Genomic DNA, 6058 nt, shown 5'->3' on the forward strand with positions numbered 1-6058 from the left:
AAACCAGAAGTTTTGCAGTCAGTTATCCTGAATGTTAACTTTCTGCTACAGCTATTTAACTCTGCCCTTTCAGTTTCTGTATTTTGACATCAAGGAGATGGCTAAGAAAGGAATATTTGAAGAGAGCATTTAGGACTTGTTCACATCTTTATATATTTTTATGGGCTTACAGGGATGCCTGTACCTGAACAGCTTGCAGTATTTATTCTGTGATGCCTCTAGAAGTTAGGCAAATACTAATATTGCACATTACACAATTTGATACTAAATGCATAGAATATTTATCAGCATTGCAAAATTAAGTGAGCAGCACTTAAGTTTCATCTCAAGCTGGCAGACTGGCCAGGGAACCAGGCTACAACTCAAGTTGACACAGGTCTCTGGCTTTAAATGTCTCTCACAACAGCCTGAATGTTATCTAGCTCACTGACAGCCTCACACAAACTAAGAAAACTTGTGAGGAGTCAGAACTGCAGGGGAAATGTGTAGAGCAAATAAATGGCTGTTTGTGAGAGAGCAGGAATCTAGTATTTTTATAGGAGTAGGATGGCAAAGGTGTGAGCATGATGGAAGCAAACCTATAACATTATATATCAAAAATAATACAGAAGAAAGACAATAGCTAAATATTTCCTAAAAAAAAAACCAAAAAAAAACCACAACCCAAAACCAAAACACCAAAACCCAAAGAAACCCAAACTCCAAACAAAAGAACACACAAAAAAAACCCCAAAACACCCACCTTCCCCAAAACCAAAACCCCAACCAAGCAACCAAAAAACCACATAAATTACTTTTACTAAATACAGAGGAAAAAGAATTGCATATTTTCCTTACTTGCCCATTTCCTGATGTTTTCTTGCTATTGGTTTTATGCCACTCACTTTGTACACTTCAGATGCTGATCTCTGGGCTGGAGCCATGAATTCATTCATTGTGGGCTAAACTAAAAGCTTCAGGAACATTTACTTCCTATTGGAAGTTAGATTTTAGCTACAGATAAGTCTGATTTTTTTGTTCAGCTAGTCATTGTACATGAAGTTTTTGTAGAGTTTGCCAACAGGAAAATGTCTCCAGTTTGCTAGCCAGAGTCTGAGCAATAAGACACAAGGGGTTTAGAAATTTAAAGCTCTGGATGTCTTCTTGATAGAAGTGTAATTAATTTTCAGTTGCTTAACTTAATTTCTTCTCTAAAGGCAATTTTCCTATGAAAGTACTTTAAAAAGTATTTAGTGCTAACAGACAATTAAGCATATTAATGGCTTTCAATTTATGACTTAACATATTCAAGTAATATTTTACATGAATAATGACATATTTTTGATCTAATTTCTGACCAATTACAGCCTTCAGTATATCTATTACTGTTATTACTAATAGTGTGTATTATTCAGTTAAGACCATGTGTTTTGGAAGCAGAGAATAAATACCACTTGAGTTTTGGGAGCAATCTTTAAAGTAAAGATTAATTTGAAAGAGAAATTTCTGGAAACAGCCAAGCCTGTTCAGCTATAAAGATATTTTATGAAATTAATTATGATTTTTTACATATAAAGAGAACTAATCCTGACCTTCAGAATAAGTTTTACAATGCAAAAGAAAGGGAAACTAATACTGGACTGCACAGTTGAGCACTGAGAGAATAAAAGACTGCTTTTTAATATTAAAAAAGTATGTGAAATAATTTTAATAAAGGTAAGACATTAAAACCAGACATACCTACTCCTTGTCCTTTCTGACAAGTAAGATAAAGTTTCAAGGGCAGAAGCAGTCGGTGAATAGGAGTAGAGAAGTCACTAAATGCTCAGAGATGCATCCTCAGGCACGACTGAGGGACCGAGTGCTGCCTGAGTGTTTTGTTGTCCATGTATGATGTCTGTGATGTTATATTTTGGAAGAAAGCCTCAGGATTTTTTTTTTTTTACTTCTCCAAATGTCAGCTGTAGTAATTTTCAAAGCATGTGAAATATTTCATTCTCATTGTGAAATCATATAAGCCACATGCCATGACTTCTGTCCTCTGTCACCACTAAATAAAGCTCTTAAGTGCAAGTCCTTGGCAATTAAATTTCCTTTGTATGATTAACTACATCTGTAACAACAACAACTTTATCCACTGCCCTCTCAGTGCCAGTGCACACAAATGCAAATTCTGAGACAGGTTTTTCTTATGTTTAGAGCAACTTCCTCTGCCTTAGTGGAAGACCATGCCAAGGAGCTGCGCTTAAAGCAGGACAGACACATGAGGAAGGGCTACTGAAACAGATCCACTAAACCCCAGGTCAGTCTTTCCACCATCTTTTAATGACAATGCCATTTGAATCCTACTAGAGGAGTCTGGGGCATGAATTCCTGTGAACATTACTTCTCAGCAGTGCATGATGACTGATGCATTTTCCCAGGCTTCCATCCATAGATACTATTCCTTTAATCTGGTTAGCTGCTGGGACTCTGTAACCTGGTACTGGTTGGTTGTAATTTTTTGAATCTTTTTCATTCTGATTGTCCTCTGATGAGAGCAATACTTAAAAAAAAAATAAAATTGTATCTGGTGCATCTCAGATTTTAATTACAAGTCTCTCTTAAGTATATTTGTGTAAATTGTGGGTTTTTTTTCAACTTCTTTATGAAAACCAGTGAGAAACAAACAGAATATTATTTATTTACATGCCTCTTCCCATTGACTGCCTACCTCTCTGAGTTCTTATTTGACTATGTTCATTCTTGTTTGAAAAATGACTTAAAATTAAATGCCATGTGAATGTACACAGTTGCATCTTCTTATGAACTTTGTAATCATCATGATACTTTTATTTTAATTTTTTATTAGTGAAAAAGATATTCAGAGTTATGCAAACACTGTAAAAATGATGAACTAAAAAATTTCCCAGGTTAACACTATCACACTGGAAAAAAATGAAAGCCTGTGGTATTTAGTTGTAAGAGTAAAAGTGTATAAATAATTCTGACATTTAAATAGCATCTTATTCAAATATTTCATTTATTAAACAAATGAAACAGTATGAAAAATACATTTCATAGAATCAGTCAGGGTTGGAAGGGACCACAAGGATCATCTAGTTCCAACTCCCCTACCATGGGCAGGGACACCCCACCCTAGATCAGGCTGGCCAGAGCCCCATCCAGCCTGGCCTTAAACACCTCCAGGGATTGGGTCTCAACCACCTCCCTGGGCAACTCATTCCAGGCTCTCACCGCTCTCATGCTCAACAACTTCCTCCTCATGTCCAGCCTGAACTTACCCATCTCCAGCTTTGCTCCATTCCCTCTGGTCCTGTCACTCCCTAATATCCTGAAAAGTCTCTCCCCAGCTTTTTTGTAGTCCCCCTTCAGATAGTGAAAGGCCACAATAAAGCCACCTCAGAACCTCCTCTTCTCCAGGCTGAACAGCCCCAACTCTTTCAGTCTGTCCTCATAGGAGAGGTGCTCCAGCCCTCTGATCATCCCAGTGGCCCATTTCAAATGAAACTACATGCTTCACTTCAGTCAACATGATATTTTTAAATACCTTTGATCAAAACTGTTATTTTTATAATGACTTGAAACCTGTTACCTAAGGGATCATAATGACCTTTGGGAAATCCAGCAATAAACAACACATTCCATGATGACTCATTAAGGTAAGTGCAATGTAACAGGAGATCTTCGTCACAGACTTTCCATTACTTCCTCTTTGCTTACGCTACTGCATTTCTGTGCTCAAGTTATTTTTTCCATAAATAAATAATTTTTTTTTTTTAAAGAGTGCTTGAGTGAAAACAAAAAGTCTGGAATGTATCCTCACTTGGACAAGAATCTCTAGGAGCCGCCAGTGTCCACATGTACTCAGACTCTGGATGGGAAAGCGCAGCTGTGTCTAAAAATTTATATGATAAAAAGCAGTCTTATGAAACTCATTACTTTGAAACAGGATCAAAAATATATCAAAATACTGCTTTGCAAGCCCAGCTCCTCTTTATAATTCTAGTTTCTTATTTTCTGTTGGTTTTCATTACCATCTATGGAACATTTTTCAGTAGTGGAGAGAGATTCAAAACTGGAAGTCTATACACTTGGTGGAAATAATGAAATGAACAGACACTGAGGTAGCTCCAACTTTCAAACAGTTTAGAACAAGCTGTAGTTTTGTACAAAAGGGCAATTAATTTAACGTTTCCTTGCAACTTGATTCCTCGTTTCCACCTGTAAAAACTACACAACAGTGTGGTGACATCTTGCAGTTTGCGCAGCTGTAATGGAACACAATTTAAAAGAATACTAAGGATCAATTTAAAAACTACTATATAAGGGTCAATGGTTGGAAGGTTTTTTTTCTGTTTATACATAGCTAAAACATATCTACCTTCAACTCAGGATACTCACAGCATTTTAGTTTATGTTTTAAGCTTATATGATGTTCATCCACACAGTCTATGTTGTCTTTCCTTCAAAAAATATGCATTCTCTAGAGCTGCATGGCAATTTACAAATGCTGTTTGGATCACAAAGGATGTTGATGAAAGCAGAGGTAAGACTGTTTGCTCAGTTTTTACACACATTACATAGTAGCCAAGTGGCAGAAGTCCAAAAGTTTCTAGAGTTCTGGCTCTCGGTCCAGCAGTTCAGCAATGAAAAGTCATCCTCTATAGATAGTTGGAGCATTTAATGATCTGAACAAATTTTCTTCTTGGAACAGTATGATTTAAAACCTTGATTTTCTTTATTGAAATGGGTTGCCAGTCAACACAGTTATTTGCTATAACTATTCATCTATTCTGGAAGAGAAAAACAATTTTATGTGACCTTGTGATATAAAATTCTTCATTCAGCTTGGCTGGATTTCTTTACATATGCTATGGATAGTGGTTGCTAAGCAGAACTTTAACTCTGGTGCAGTGATTTACAGTTCCTAACAAATGATCCTGCTAGAATCACAGTGCAGCAACAACCAAGCCCTAGTAACTACGGTTTACAGAGACTGAAAGAACACAATATGGAAGGAGTCAATATAGGCTGGAAAACCAGGATAAGCTGATGGAAGAATGGAACGAAAGGATGATTCAATGGATAAAATGCTGCTTGGGTATTTGAGAGACCTGAACCAACATCCTGATTTCTCCACAGAAACCCTGCCTAAAAAGAGCAATCTTGTCCTGTTCACAGCAAGCACCAGCTGTTTGTGCTAATGGCTTTCAGTATTTTGCATTACAAGTGAAGCCAAGAGTCAATCTGGGAAAAGATGACAGAAAAGTTGAGAATTATTCCAGCCCACTGCAAGCCAGAAATATCATCTAGCTTTTGATATAATTACTATTCCTCCATAAGTAGTCCCCAGCCACCTCCATCTCACTGAATGCAGAATCTGCTGTTTGCATGGTAAAAGTCTCAGGAAAAGCTGTGGAAGCCTCAAGTAAAAGGGAAGATGGGAGCAGCTAGGGGCGGGGGAAGGGGGTAAAGTATAAAGAGGAATAGAATGGTCATGTGGCTGCAATTCGATATCTCCAGCTCTGAGATCCTCAAGCCAGTGACTGCTCTCATTTTACCAAGAACCTTTCTCATATTTTGTCTTGGTTTTGCCAGAGCTAAGAGGCTAAGTGTGACTGTAACCTGCTGGTAGGCAAGTGCACATGGACAATGCACATAGTTTCTTCAGGTTTTTTGTTACCTGTGTAAATGGTACATGTGAATACTGAACAATACATGATCACACTGGAAAGGAGGTAAGAGGGAGAATCAAAGACTCTGCAAACCACAGTTTTTCATTCTGTGATCTGCAGGGGCTGGTTTACATTGGTGGTGGTGTTGGTGTGCTTTGAGAGAAGAGTAAAGGCTTTACGCAGAGGGCCCATCCTGCAGACAGCACCTATAGACTCTTGTGTACCCCAAGCTCTCACAAAAAAACCCGAAGTAATATCTGTTGTTTCATGGGAGCTTGAGCTGTTAGCAGACGTCAATCAAAACAAAACAAACATAAAACCAAGAAAACAAAACTACCAAGCCAAAACCAACCCCCCAAAAAATTATTGAAAAGGTTCCAGCATCCAGAGCTGCCTTAAGA

This window comes from Pogoniulus pusillus, chromosome 1 (assembly GCF_015220805.1).
Source record: "Pogoniulus pusillus isolate bPogPus1 chromosome 1, bPogPus1.pri, whole genome shotgun sequence".
NCBI classification, from domain to species: Eukaryota; Metazoa; Chordata; class Aves; order Piciformes; family Lybiidae; genus Pogoniulus; species Pogoniulus pusillus.